Consider the following 13,258-nt stretch of genomic DNA (forward strand, 5'->3'; position numbering starts at 1 on the left):
ATCGCTTCCCAGCTTTTCAGATCGTCATTATTTCCGTGTAATAGCAGGATTTCCATGTCATTTCAGAGTAAGCATGTGCTTCTTTAGGACCTTTATTGTATATATGGATAGAAACTTACATGTGTGCACATGCTATGTTCAATTTGGAGTCTCTATGCACTACTTAAATATCTGTGCATATTTAATTTAACTTTGATAGAAGAAAGTCTGATAGAAATGTTGTAGACTTTGAAAGCAGAAAACAATGAGTTTGGATCCTGGCTCCACTATTAAATTGCAATTTATTATGTAGTATCTCTCTAGTGTCAGTTTCATCATCTGACAAAATATCCTCAAGGTTTGTCTCTTTTCTCCAGAAAGCTGCTACTTATTGTGGTCACATCAAAAGATGTCCTTCCTTGTGCCATCCATCAGCCACGATATCTGCCTCTTGAGATAGTTCTAGTAAAGGTGCCTTGTCTCAAGAATTGGGCAGGGTGTTTTTGGAGAACTTGAAATCATAATATCACAATTTACATCTTAGATAAAGCTCTTATTATCTAAGTAACTCTGAGTAAATCAGTTAGTCAGTGTTTCAGTTTCCCAACATAACCTAATTATAATGATCAAGATCTTTTAAAGTAGCTGGGATAATATGTTAAGATAACCTATGAAAGCAATTTATATAAGCTACAATAGAAATAAGTTACAAAAGTACATATTTTTAAGACAAATACTGTATGATTTCACTCATATGTGGAATCTAAAAAAGTAAAACTCATAGAACCAGAGTAGAAAGGTGGTTTCCAGGGGCTAGGAGATAAGGGTGGGCTGTGGAGATTTGGGGATGGGAGGGGTTGGTGTAGGGTACAAACTTTCTGTTCTAATATGAATAATTTCTGGGGCTCCAATGTACAGCATGGTGACTATAGCTAATAATACTGTATTGTACACCCAAAATTTGCTGAGTGAGTAGATATTAAGTGTTCTCACCACGTACAATTACACACACTCAAACAAATGGTAATTATATGTGGTAAAGGATATATTAAATAATCTGATTGTTGTGATTATTACACAATGTGTAGCTACATCAATTCTTTATATTGTACAACTTTAAAAATGTACTATATTTAAAATTAAACCAGGATTAAAAAACAAACATACAAATAGCTTTAAAATCTCCATGTCTATCTGAATAAATGAACATTTGCATAACTATATAAGGGATGTGTATATTTTAAGCGGACATTCTGTGTACAAGATGCACCCAAACACACAGACAAAACAAAAATTAAATCTTGTAACATTAATTGACTTCCTCTGGAGTGTTACATACCTTATTAAAAAGAGAATTGAAGTGTTATTTACTAAGTAGTACAAATTTAAGCTCAGTGTGATCATTTTAGTCTTAGCAATTCAAAAGTTGAAATCACTGTGAAAAATTAAGTTGGAAAATGGGTTTAGCATGCCAGTAAAAATGGTCTTTTTGAAATGAGAGTGACTCTAGGCTATTTTTTTGTTTACATTAAGAAGGTAAATAGAGAAGCACTGATGATATTATTAGCACTTATTATCTCAAAGACTTTTACAAATTCTTCCTAATCATCATAGCTGCTTGGACATCAATGACATTTTTGACCTTGGGCAAATCATTGCACCTTTATACATATGTTACTATGATATGAGCAATAAATGTGTTTTGTGAATCTAAGGTAAATATTAATAAAAACATACTTCCCTAAGGATGACCATCTGAAAAAGTGTTATGCCCATTGCCAACACTTTGACACATGTTCTCTACATACTACATCCGATCCATCAACATTTACATCATTTCAAAAAATACTGCCATAACTGTCTTTTATGCATATTTTAGCCTGAAATTTTGAAATGTCTTTTCTTTCTTTCCTTTTTTCTTTTTTTTTTTGTTGTTATTGATATTAAACGGTGTAATCTTTGCAAGCGTATATTGAAGATTATTCTGGAGCATTTTATTACCTTACCAGAAATGTTAGTAAGAAATGTTCTTTAGAGTAGAAAGATAGACTTGAGTTTCTATATTTTAATAAGAACTCTATGTTCCTGGGGGGAGGGGGAAAGGGGAGGTGAATTTTATTTTCATCTCAATTTATTAAAAACCCACAACTGAAATAAATTTTATTTTAAGGATCAGCAATTTTAGAATTTCAGATAGTACTTGCTCAGAAGTACATGCTACTCAAGATATTAAGAAATCTGTAGATATACTATTGAATCAGAATCTATGTACTTGAACAAATGTGTGAATCTCAAATATCTCAAAGCAAAAGAAAAAGTGTTCTAGAGTGTTGTTGCTTTTTTAAAAAGCACTAAAGTTAGATCAAGGTGTACAGTTTTGTTCTGACAGACATTTAGGTTAATTGTAAAGATAAGGAATGCATTATGGGTCAAAAATCAAACATTCCTCTCATGTTATGTATATTTTGTTCCTGTTATATTGGCTTTATTTTCAAAATTGTAGTTTGTAGTATTAGTTTCCTTTTATTAGTATTCTTGCATATACTATTCATTCAATAAATGAGTTACGACTTAAAAAAAATATTGTCAGCTCTGCTTTCAAAATATGCCCAGAATCTGACCATTTCTGAAACCCTCCCCAGTTACTACTTGGTAAAACCACAGCATCTCTCTGCTTGATTGTTTCGATAACCTGTTAATCAGTCCCTTGTTGACATCCTCACTTGCTGTTAAGAGGTAATTAATTCTCTAACAAATGTCCGAGTGATCCTTTAAGAATGTAATTAGATCATCTCACTCCTCTACTCAAAAGCCTCCAATGTTTGGTTTGAAATCTCATTCACGCTGAACTGGAAAGTCTTCCCAATGACTTAAAGGACTTTAAAGATCTGACTCCTATTGTCCACTTCTCCAACAACTTCCGCCATCTCCCTCCTCTCCTTTCCCCTCCCTTCTCCTTCCCTCTTCTTTCCTCTCTTCCCCTCTCCTCTCCTCTCCTCTCTCATTTGCCTAAGCAGTGAGGACTCTTCTAATTTTCTAATTCCAAATTCCCAGCTCCTCACTCCAGATCGAATTCACCCTGGTCTGTGTTTTCTCCATTGCCCTCAACACCACCCAACGTCTCTCTCTCCCTCTCTCTCACATACACACAGAGTATATATGAGTGTGTATGTTTATCTGTATGTAAATACATATCCATTTATGTTAAATAGTTATCATATTTCTATGTATTACTGTTCTTCTTTCCTTTGTTTGAACTATCACCATACTTAGTAATGGCTGATTAGCCTGAAAAAGCCAAGTCTCAGATCAAAGATGAGAAATTTGGAAGACTATGTGTTCATAGAGATCCACTATCCTCATGAAACTGGATAAAAATCCTTCAAACTGGGGGACAATGAATAAAGGAAAATTGTAGGATAAGGGACAGTATAAATGAGAAGGAGCCTTGCATCCTGCTATCTTTGAGAGTTCGATCTGAAATTGAAGGAGTTAGGACTCAAATTTATTTGGGGTATTTACGTAGTGAAAGTGTCCTACCTCCCATCAGCCCTGTGAGGAAATAGGGTGTCAAAGAGTGTTCTTCGCCATCTCGGCATGCAAAATAGGCATTACTGCTTCACTTACCAGGAACATAAATGAAAATTAGGAGAGCTGGAGCAGGAAAGCAAGAGTCCTAAACCTGTAGAGTGTACACAATAAAGATTGAAAGGCAATGCCCTGACCAAGTTTTTCTGAGCTGTCAGGGAAAGTTTTCTGCTAGCAGATGAAATGGGGCTCCAAATACAATCTAAGGAGTATGATAGAAAAATAGAAATAAAGAGATACAATTGGTGCACCACTAATGTTGGTGATCAAGATATAAGTTCCTAGAATCCTATTTAAATTGAGAAAATATTTGTACATGGTTGAATTACACTTCAGTTTTCTTTAATATGTAGTAAAATGATAAAATTGGATTGAAAATAAATAAACGCATTTTGAAAAATGAAACGTGATAATGGGAACCATTACAATAGATTCTTAACCTTTACAGGAAAAAATCTTTAATAGAACACATTAAACAATATTAATTTTAGTCCTCCATTTAGAAAGTGCAATTTTAAGTTCACACAGAAACACTGATATGCTTTCTTGTGATCATGTGCTCATCAAGAAACTGGAAACACAAGGTTGTTCTCGTTAGCAGCACACTTATCTCTCCCCATTACCCCCAAAATAAAGAAATAATTTCTGGTTGATACAAAAGGAAAAATAAAGAAATTCTACCTATAGATTTGCTGACCTCTACCTACTTCATGCTAACTCTTACTATTTCATTCATTCTAGGTTTTAGTATGAGTTCATAATTTATCTTTGCTCTCAGTAATTCCAAATCCATGTAGGTAAACCTTTCAGCTACTTGTGTTCTCACCTCTGTGATTACCTCATGCTCAGTTTCATTTTATTCTATCTCCCTCAGCTACACATTCCCAAGATGATAGCACGAATGTTCTCATCATCAGAGATGCAATATTCCTGAGATTGCTGCCTTTCTAAGCCATCTGGAACATTAAAACTACTCTCAAGAATGCACTCAACTCCCTTGCTCTGCTCTCCTTCTGTCACACTTGGTCCACCAAATCCACAACTATGCATGAATCTACCCAGCTGCCTCCAAGTCCTTCTTATATATGTAGTTGAAAATTCCTGAACAAAATCACAGAACTAGGCAACCTGAAGCAACTTATAAATTAATTGCCAATGGCCAGATATGGACACACACACCACCTGCCACCCCACTATATTGTTTGAGAAAGCTTGGCCATCTAGTCTCTGCAACACCCACTGTAGGGCTTCCTCCCTCCCCATTCCTCTCATTTGCCACAGTAATGTACAACCTTTCAAAGAGTATGTGGGGCATGTGTATACTAAAACATTTTTTTGTTATCTGAAATTCAAATTTAACTAAGAATCCTGCATTTTTATTTGCTACATCAACACTACCACTGTTCCCTCCTAAAAAGTTGATGGTCTTGCCAAAGAGAAAATATATCAAACTCCTGTAAATATGTCTTTATTTACCCATTACCACTCTCCCTGGGTCCCTATCCATGGTGTCTTTCTTTCTTCCTATTCCTGTGTAATAGAATAAAAAAAGATACAAATATTCTGTAATCGTACATACTCCCTTTCCATGAAATTGAGATCTCATACTCCTATTTCTTTGGTGGCCTGTGTTATACATTGAAACATCCTGTCATACAGAATCATTTCCTTTAGCCCAGGCATGATTTATAGCTTTCATTGCAAAACCAAATCCAACAAAATAAGAGATTGTTAGTAGGTCACACTTCTTCAATATTCAGATGCCTCTAATAGCCAAATCCCTGAAAGTCCCCATGGTCTGATGCCTGCTTTCTCCACTCCCTCATCTCTTTCCTTCCCATTTCTGCCTCTGTGCCCTTTGTGCATCTACCCTGATGTCTCCTCGGGTTGAGTACCTGCCTAGGTGATTTCAATTCTCTCTCTCTCTCTTCCCTCTTTTATCAGCCAGGGATATGCTGATGACTCTAGGATTTATATCTTCAGTTTGGCTAGGTCTCCTGACTTCCAATGTATTTATGGAACAAATATCTACATGAAAGTGCTTCACAAATAACACAAAATTGAAATGTCCAAATCAAAACTTGTTATTTTTGCCTAAGAGTTGTTTCTCAAAGAACATCCCTTTTGGAATGGAGTCATCATTGGTTCTTCCTTCTCACCCTCCCCATAGCCAATGGGTAATTAGGTCACATGCCCCACACTGGGAATTGGAAGGGGGTTGAGAATGGGTAGGAGGCTTTTCATAGGCTCTTCCCTCTGCCTTTTCCCTGGCTCTCCTTGGCTGTTTCTTATCTTTGACTTTTCAGTTCAAATATTAGGTCCTTACTGAGCCTTTCCAGACCATTTTATATAAAAATCCATGCTCTCATTTTTCTCACACTATATCCTACTTATATTCTTACAGTTGTGCCTCTCTATTTGTTCTAATTATTTATCTACCTCCTCCACTAGGCTACTGTTTTGTTCACTAGGAATTTCTAATAGTATTTAGCATGGATAGTACATAACAAGCATGAAATAAATATTTGTTGAGTAAATGGAGGAATGAATCAATAAATAAAATATTTGTGGGAAAATATTTTTAAATGTGGTATACAGTATTACTTTCCAAATGAGAAAAATTTTATTGTGGATTATAAAAACATGAAAAATAATTTAAATATTAAGTATACAACAATATGATATATAAAGATACCTTCTATAATATATTACATAAATGCTACTAAATGATAGCTTACAATATTCATTGAGATGCTAAGAAAGTAATTCAATAAACTAAGACAGAGATCTAATCAGGAAAAAAATTGCATTTACTAAAGTGATAATTCTGATCTTTTAATTAAACTTGTTTGGAGTATATTTTATTTTATATGAAAGTAAATTGTCTAGAGGCCATTGTTTTACTTCTGAAAAGTATTTGGAGCTGCTTTTGCAAAATTCTGCATAAATTTATTTTCTTGTGATTATATCAGTTAATATCACCACCATAATTATTTACAGCTTATTAATCAATACCAAACAATTAAAAAGATTTAGAAGCAATCTCATTAATTTATCTTTTGCATAATAACAAGAAAGCATGCTTTCCATTATATATTAATACATTCTGAAAGAACTACATAGTATTTTTAATTTTCATCTCTAGCCTTCATCAAACTCTAGAATAATAAAAGTAGGAAAGTACATGCATTTCATTTCACTCCTATGAGTAAAAGTTAAAAAATGCTTGGAGATAAGGTATTTTTTAATTATTAGAATACTTCCCCATTTATTCTTTGAGGCTCTTTTTCTTGCTCTCTCTTCCTTGATTCTATTCTGATTAATCAGTACCAGACATACTCTGAGACACTCGCTTCTCCCATCAGAGTAGGGACAGTCTGGTAAACAAACAACATTAACATTGAGTGATTTCAAAATCTAAATTACATTTCAAAAGACCATTTAAATTGTAAAGGATCTTGGTAGACAGTAGCTAATATTTAATACAGGGTAAAATTATTAATAGTGTAATTTCCTGCCTCAAGAAAGACAAGATGGAGTTGGACTTTCAGCAGGTCTTTTCTCGCTGATCTGTGGTAGATTCTTACCAACACGGGCTGTGCAGAAACAGCATTCTGATCTCAGGCAATGGGAACACTTGCTTAGGTTAGTAATAAAATATATTATATTACTTCCTTATACTTAATTCCAACCATCCATCTGCTTGTTCTGCTTTCCAGAACAAAGACAACCTCTCTTTATCATGTATCGATATCAACATGTGCCACGAGACTGTCACTAAAAGTGCTTTGCTTTTGGATACTTTCAACTGCATATTTTCCTTAAATTATTTTGTGACTCTTGTCTGAACCTTGTGCAGTGGCTCAGACCATTCTTTAGCCTAGAAATAGTCAGTACTCTGATAGTAGAGTCTAATATTTTCTGAGAAAGATAAAAGGCATAGTTTATACATTTTGCTACTTATATCACTTCACACTATTTTATTAAATAGACTGTTGTGGTCCTAATTTTACAATTACATATGCTTTGTCCATGTAATATGTACGAATCAGGCAATGTACAATGTGTAAAAGATATAAAGACATTTATGACAAAAGCGCTGGCCTAGTGTGCTTTGCAATCTTATAGGAAAGATGAGCCCTCAACCCCAAATAAAGCCATATGTAATAAATGCCAAATGACACATGGCAGTGCTGTAATCTACACTACAAAAACTAGCCATAAATCCACTGAATATTTCACCAGTATGCACTTTTAGGCAGTTGAATTTATGAAAATAACTGTCCTATAACAGGAATCTGAGGCTTAATTCAATGTTTTTGATAAATAACTCTGCTGTCATATAACCCAATTTTGTTTTGTATTATAATATCTTCATGACAGAGAATATATCACTCCTCTGTATCTAATTTGTGAGCTCCTCGTCATCTGTGGTGTTTGTTGCATAGCTAATCTTTCATTGTGATAAGGACATACTCCTGTGATAGTACAGTCCAATTATTTGGGGAAAATAAAATTGTAATTTGATGGTTTTACCATTGCTTTCCTGCCAGAGACAATGCATTCATTACCATTGCTACAGCTCTCTGTGTACAATTAACTTTGCTTTATTCAAAAAATACTTAAGCTCACTCCTTATATTTGTTTTCTCTCAATATTTTTCAGAAGAAAAAAAGTTAGTGTTTTGTTATTATATATAAGGTAGAAAATTCTCTGCTTAAGAAAACTGATCTTGAATAAAACCAATTGCTTCAAAGTACCAAATATTTTTTAAAAAAATGGATTCTCAAAAAGTCTCCTAACTTAGTAAAGAAATTTCTTAAGTCTTGGAGAAAAATATAAACCTTTCAGTAAAGCAACTCCCATCATAGAAGATGGACTGACTTAGCATCTTATGAAGGAAAGTACCCAGGTCTACTGAGAAAGAAAGTATGCTGCATAGAGTATGAAAAGTTGTTGGAGTTTACAGAGCAATAGAATTATTTTTAAATGACAGTTTTCTGCAGTATCATTCCATAGATGAATGAAGGTAGAAGCTCAATTTTTAATAAAACTGCATGAAAAATTTTATATACAAACAAAAATCCTTTCTAGGAACAGGATGGGTTTAATGAAAACTCTATGCAGAATTATAATTTATCTGAGATGGATCATACCGGGAAAATCAACTTCCCGTGGACTTATACTGGGTAGGATTGATAAATCAAGAAGAAAATAAGGTGAAGGCACATATTTGCTAGAGTTATCCATTAGAATAATTGGAGGGCAGGTAACTTTATGTGAATGTGTCTGACTTCATGCAAATGCAGTAACATAGGCGTAGATTCTCTGTTTCTCCTCTTTTGCCCCTTTTCCTCTATCTTATGGTTTTGGTGAACTTCCATAAGCACTACTGAATCTCCCTAACTTCAAATATTCTGTTATTTTTCGTTTGTAAGGACTTGTCCATTTTGCTGAAGGATATGCCAACTAAAAGGCCACTTTGACAGGACCATCACTATTGATGTGGCTCTTTTGCAGGAAATGATCCTAGTGCTTTGAAACAGCGTGGTCAGCTGATACTTTGCTGTTTTCCACTCATGACTCTTGCGTGTTGGCTGAGGCCATTCTGTGCAGCTTACCTCATCAGCGTGAGTCCCACCTCCCCACTCTGTGACGGGCTGGTGAATGAGTAACAACTAAGCCTCCAGAAAAAACAGAATATGTGTGTATACGTAATTAAATTAGATTGTATTGATGTAAAAAGTGTATGCCACATAATCTGTAATAGCAATAAAATAGACAATATCTTTATTGTAAATTCCATAAAGCCAATCGATTTTCACAGAATGATTTTTATTTAGTTTTGCCAAACTCTTGTATTTTATATCAATAGCCAACTAATAGTCATAAATCAACCACCAGTTGACAACTTTCTGTGCTGTTTACAAAGCAATGGGAGATATAACACACTTTTAAGTTTAATCTGCTTTATTTACGTTTTTCTACATCACTATATCTTCTACACTGTCAAGACTACCTTGACACTAGGTAGTCTGCAGAACAAAAAGTCAAGCCCCAATTTGTACGATTTGGCCATTTCTGTTTTATAAATACTCCTATCATGGCTAAGTTCATGCCACTGAGCCACAGAGCCAGAAGGAGGTGAACAATAACACATTATTTCCACTACAGAAATAATAGACAAAAATAACTCCAAAGCACAAGCAAGAGCAAAACACATGAAAATAACTAGAAAATAATGAGTTTTGCATATTTACCTGTGTTTGGGTACAATTAATTTGTAGTTTAACTATGCAATTTAATCTTTAATAATGGCTGCATTTAAGAATCAGCTGGGAAACCTCTTCTAAATGTACCTGTTGTTATACCCAAGCTCATATGATACAATGAAGCCTCACAGTTCCCTAAACTATACAATCCATGGGGAGCCCTAAAACATGTTCCAACTGAAAAGTTAAAGCTCCCTGTTGATATGTGTTACTCATTCAAAGCTGCAGCTTCACTCCCATGTCCAATTCCTCAACTCCATGCCTGTTACTGTAGACCAAGCTGAACATCCCCTGTGAGCCAGGGAACTCACTCTGCCGGCAACTGCTCTCCCTCAATCCCACTCCCTGTGCAAAATGGAAAATAATTGAAATTTGGCCTTAAGCAGAATTGGATTTGAATAGCATCTCTTTTATTTGCAGCTATGTGACCTTGGATAAGACACTGAGTATCTTCAGGCTTCATTTCCTTATCTGCAAAATGAAAGTAATAATAGCCAGCATATAGAATTGTGGTTAGAATTAGTGTGAAGCCAAAAACATGCTCGTAGGAGATGCTCCATAAAGGGGAGACATAATTACCTCTTTTTCCTTCTGCTCAGATGGAACAAGGTTTTCTTAAGACAGAAAAAGCAGGTCCAGGAAGCTTCGGAGGAAGCTTTCCAGCCAGCCAAAGTCTTATATTTTCAGGCACCGAGTGTATTTATTCAGTATGCTCGCTGGCCACACATTTCAAGTGTTGATATTTCTTCAATGTGTCTCTGGACTATGGCTTCCACACAGCTGCTTTTCCTGGTACTCTGCCCAGTTAGCACAAGGCAATTGTGCTTTTGTGAAGCTGACTATGTGCTGGTTTTGGTACAGTATATTTCCCGGCTGCTGTTTGTGTGTTTCTGGTTTGTGGCACTCATGCTCCATAAGCTATATAATGCCAAGCTTCTCTATCCACTCTTTCCTGATACTATTTTCCCCCATTTCTCTGTTGCTCCTGTCATTAGATGACCTTCCAAAATCTGCCATTCCATCTCTGATAATATTGAGATTTGGGCACTTCTTGGGCAAGAAAGGTAATATACAAAGCACTAGAGCAGAGGACAGAAGAACTAGGTGCTAGTTCTGATTTTGACAGTAACTAGCTGTGTGGCTTTGAAGAAATCAATAAACTGCTCTAAGCCACAGTTTTTTCAATTGAAAACAAGGCATAAGATTTCTCAAGGGTCCTTCCAGATCTAACATTCAATGATTCTCTGATTCTCATTTCACTGTTGCTCTCAGCAACTGCAGTAAACTGGAAATATTTCCCCCTATAGCCTGTTGCTTAAGCAACCCTTAATTGGTAGAAACAACCTCAGCTGTTTGGTTTAATGCTGCGCATGAGCACACAGCTATGGAAACAGGTAGGAGGAAGCAACCCCTGTAGAATTTGAGGAAGGAAATAAACTCGTTTTTTTAACATATAAATTTATGTTTTACCTACAAAATAGACTTTTATTTTTCCAAAGCAGTAAAAAGCAATCTCCTAGATAATAAAAATAAATTGGTAAACATTGTGAAGATTTGTCAAATAAAGTCTCAACCGGGAAGTCAGAGCCGTGACTTCCACCTCGTATATGGAATGGGAGGCTGTATTTGATGAACACAGCATCCTAAAGAGCAGGAATTAGGCAAAATCATAATGGTAATGGTAATAATTTAAATAAAATTAAATTCATTTTAAAAAACAAACTTTTGGTTTTATCCTGTAAACTAAAAGAAAACTAATTGAAATAAGCTAGTAAACTATGGACATGTGGTCACTGATGTCCTTTATATATAATTCATTGGGTATGGCATTCATCTCTGTTTTTCTGACTTTGCTTATCTTGTCTATGTGGGATTTTAGGATTCCCATATCAAATTTCCACCTGCTGCTCAATGCTCTGGGAATATGAATTAATTATAATTCCTCAGTGAGGTTTCATTATGTTTTTGAGAGCTTACATAAGCTGTTTCTTCTATCTAGAACATACTTCCTCTTATTTTCCTCCTGTAATTTATAATTCATTGTTTAATATAGGCATCATGTCACTATTTCCAAAAAGCTTTTCTGACCACCTTAAAAAAGGGTTTGCTAACCTCTGAAGCAGCCCATTGCTCCAATTTTTCTATATTCTGGCTGCCTATGTAATTACTCCTCTCACTACCTTGTAATATTCAAAAGAGCAGCCAGTGTTCATATCTTTGACACAGTTGTATCTCTAGTAAGCTGGCAGATTTAGCAATTAAAAGTACAAAATGTCCATTTAAATTTTAATTTCAATTAAACAAAAATTGATTTTAGCATATATGTTCCATGCAATATTTAAGACATACACTAAAACTCTTTCATTGTTATCTGAAATTCAAATTTAACAGGTTATACTATATTTTATTCTACAGCTCTAATCTCCAGCATCTTGAAACATGCCTGTCACAAACTAGTTGCTTAATAAATAGTCAAAGATATAAAATGGCAACAGATAACATTTTGTACTATTTCTTCAAAAATGTAAGAATATTTAATATACTCATTTTTGGGAGTTAGCAGTGAGTATTCTTTGCTTTCTTTGACAGTGTAGTCATTTCAAGACAGTTCATAGTATAGCTTTGATTGTGTATGCATCACTCAGTTGTGGCATTAACAATGCTTCCATAAGCTTTCATACACACCAGTACTAGAGAATTCAGAGCCCATGTTCTTTCTTTTTTTCTTTCTTTTCTTTTTTTAGCTCACAGATGAGAGATAGGGCCTGTCTAAACTTGCTGAAAGAAGCTTTCTTTAGGCTTTCATTTCGCACATCCACTCACTGAACATTTCCCTCCATAGCACAGCTGTGGTTCGAAGTGTTCCAACTGCTCACAGAGGAGAGAACACAGGGAGGCTCCAAGAACTGGAAGATTGTTTCATAACGTTTCACTCTGTCACTTTGATGCAGGAATCAGAAAATCACATATAGACATTCCTTAATTTTTTCTAAATTATTGTGAAAGAAAATAGGAGCGGTTTTAAAAATTCTATAGCTCTAACATTTTGTTATGTTAATATTTGAAGAAGTCTCCATAGAATCTAATTTAAGAAAAAGAAGAAAAAAGATCCAATATAGCAGATTACTTCCAGCCATCACATGAGTAAACTTTCTAAAAGAAATTGATTACTTTTTAATAATGGCCATTCTGGCAGAGGTAAGTTGATGTCTTATTGAGGTTTTAATTTCCATTTCCCTGATAATTAGCAATGTTGAGCAGTTTTTCATATGTTTTTTGGTTGTTTGTCTATTTTCTTTTGCAAAACTCCTGTTCATATCTTTTGTCCACTTTTTGATGGGTTTATTTATTTATTTTTTTCTTGCTGATTTGTATGAGCTTTTTATAGATTCTCGATATTAGCCCTTTGTCTATTATGT

This window comes from Eulemur rufifrons, chromosome 4 (assembly GCF_041146395.1).
Source record: "Eulemur rufifrons isolate Redbay chromosome 4, OSU_ERuf_1, whole genome shotgun sequence".
Lineage (NCBI taxonomy): Eukaryota > Metazoa > Chordata > Mammalia > Primates > Lemuridae > Eulemur > Eulemur rufifrons.